Genomic DNA, 3,398 nt, shown 5'->3' with positions numbered 1-3,398 from the left:
CAAATCAGTGTTTGAAATGCTTATACGTCGCTGCACCTTTCTACGAATGAAAAAGGAATTTGGTGATCAGAGTCGACATTCTCAACTACATACCTTATATAACACGAAACTTGCTTATACATCGTTTTATTTCTAAATGTGAGTGAAAAATGCTAATTACATTGTAATAAACGTTGATTCAGCTTGTGTGAACGGGACCTATGGAAACTACTGTGACAACATGTGCCCTGACAACTGTAAGGATGGGGTATGTGATCAACATACCGGAGAATGTGAAGGTACGTATATTGTAATACTATGTCAAACTGAAATTCGGCTACGAGAATGGACATCTATATAAGGAATTATACCGTAATCAAATATATTTTCAAGACTAATTTGGGAAGGATCGATTAGTTCTTCGCTTTGTATATCATCAGAAGGAACTGTGTAAAGCTTAGCCTTTCAATTGTTTACAAGAATATCGGTTTATTATTCAATCCATAGCCATATTGCCCTGGCAATATGTACGTGCTCTTTCACGCAACTGTTATATTTCTGTCAAACATGAGCTCTGCTACCATTATTTATATATACTGAACAAAATAAGTTAAGGATCATAAACTTGAAACAGTGCAGTTTTACATACAAATAATAATATGATTATATTTTAAATTTTAATGACAGAACATTCATTTTAGTCTTTAATTACACAAAACAAATTCATTTGTGGTAATTGCTACCAAGAGCAGATAACCCTGAGTAACAGCACCCTTGAAATCAAAGTGTAAGAGGAAGTAGAGCAAGTTAATCATGTAGACAAGGAAAACTCATCAAACTGCAATTGGCAGTTTAATAGGCAGTATGACCTCCGTTGACATCAATGACTGCCCTGCAACGTCTGCACATGCTCCTTATTAGTCGTCGGTGGCTGATCTGTGGGATGCGCTGCCATTCCTCTTGCAGAGCAATCATAAGCTGTTGGCGGTTCTGTGGCGGATTAGGTCGAGCTGAAACCCGGCGTTGCAATTGTCCCAAGCATATGTCGATTTGGTGTTCAGATCAGGAGAACGACTTGGCCAGTCCATGCGAACGATTGCTTCACGTTGAAGATAGTCGTTGACCACACGTGAGGACGAGCATTATCATCCATCAGAATAAAATCATGGCCAACAACTCCTGCAATGGGCCTTACTATGGTGTAGAATCTCGTCCCTGTATTTACGAACAGCTGTTAAAGATCCATTGTCTATGATGTAGAGGTCTGTATGGAAGTCAACACTGATCCCTGCCCAAACCATCACTGACCCACCACCAAAGCGATCATGCTGGACAACATAGCAGTCTGCATAGCGCTCTCCTTGGGTTCTCCATACCCTCCTCCTACCGTCATGGAAGTCAACAAAAACCTAGACTCATCTGTGAACATAACATTTCTCCAATGACGTAATTGCCAATTCAAATGATGAGTGGCCCATTGATGTCTGGATTGTCGATGACCTCTGGATAAAATTGGTCGGACTGCTGGTCTTCTAGCTCGTAAATTAGAGGCATAGAAAAATATGTTTTTATGATTGTTCACTGATGAAATCCTAAGATTTGTAGCACGCTGAAACTGCAGATTCAAGAATTCTCTCTCTCTCTCTCTCAAAAACCGTTTCTCGTCGTGCCGTAAACATGCAAATTGAATCTGTCCTGTCGGGCTGTCGTACAGCGTTGGTCGTCAACATCAAATCTGGGATTGTGACGGACGTTATTTGTCTGTGTAGGATGTCCATAGTTACTAATCACGCTCTGAGAAACATGAAGTACTGTGTCATTTCTAATTGCACATTGGATTCATTTTACTTTCATTGTTATGATTGAAATTGTCTGAATACATGTACCTGTAACTCAGAAAATAATAGAAACATGAAGCATTTCTATTTACAAGAAGTATTACCAGTAAGGATTTATACACCATCAAATAGTGTTTGAAATGCTTATACGCGCGCACCTTCCATAAAATTTAAATGTCTTCGCATGATTAGTTTATATAACACGAAACTTGTTATTCGTTTTATTTCAAATTGATTAAATGTTTACATTGTAATAAACGTTTTTTAGCTTGTGTAACGGGACCAAAACCTGTGACAACATGTCCCTGACAACTGTAGTGGGGTATGTGATAGATACCAGAATGTGAAGTTATTTGTAATACTATGTCAAACTGAAATTCGGCTACGAGAATGGACATCTATATAAGGAATCCTATCGTAATCAAACATATTTTCAAGACTAATTTGGGAAGGATCGATTCGTTCTTCGCTTTGTATATCATCAGAAGGAACTGTGTAAAGCTTAGCCTTTCAATTGTTTACAAGAATATCGGTTTATTATTCAATCCATAGCCATATTGCCCTCGCAATATGTACATGCTCTTTCACGCAACTGTTATATTTCTGTCAAACATGAGCTCTGCTACCATTATTTATATATCTGTTATCTTACCATACGGAATTTCCCTGTCCAACTATGTTGTTAAGACATCCGGGAAGTGCAGACCACTGACATTTGACATACCATGCAAAGTTTCAACTTGTATAGGAATTCTTCATTGAAAATATTTTATGTCGGCTACCGTTGTTTTAAACTTAATATGTTGTAACGGACACTCATGTAAATGCAAATTTACTTGTTTTATTGTCGTCATTGTACATACATCCAGACTGACAGGTGTATTAAATCAGTCAACAGTCCAGCTTATTTCCTCGGTGATGGACCGAACCCGATAAACATTTACCCTAAGTATGCAGATTCGATAAATATTTCATTGTGTTGGACCAAGCACATTTGAAAATATGCTTCACTGTCGACTAATTAGGTGTATAACAGTTTCATATTGATGCATTGTTTAGAATGTCAATTCATTACGTCGTTGAATAATAATCTATGACTGTCCCTGGCAATGACAGGTGTAACGCATACCTGACTCAACATAATTAGAAAACCGGTTATTATTCATACGCTACGTACTTGAATAAGTAGTAATACGTACATGGACATTCAAAAAGAACTAGAAAAACCAGAGACAACAAAACAAAAATAAAGCAAGGACAAAAACTAAACAATTTTTTTAGAAAAGTCCTATAGTTAGACATTTTTAAATTAGAGGTCTTGTATTGCAATTTTTCTCATTTCGAAAAAGAGCAGTAGGGTAAGTTTTTAAATGTCATGTATCTTTCATTTACAAGGATAAAACAAACGACTGAACAGAGTGTCCACTTTCCAACTTTGTAATTACATATTAAACTTTTGGCATATCACATTTTTGTTTTTTAAAATTTATTGCTAATATAGATAGGCTGCAGTGGTCTGGATGGAAGAGAATATGTGAATTGTTGCGATTTTACGTCCGATCATTAAATTAAACCCCAGGA

Source organism: Ylistrum balloti, unplaced genomic scaffold (assembly GCF_031769215.1).
Source record: "Ylistrum balloti isolate Yb309-2 unplaced genomic scaffold, AGI_CSIRO_Ybal_v1 Utg371714, whole genome shotgun sequence".
Classification (NCBI taxonomy): Eukaryota; Metazoa; Mollusca; class Bivalvia; order Pectinida; family Pectinidae; genus Ylistrum; species Ylistrum balloti.
Note: the sequence above shows the minus strand (reverse complement) of the source record.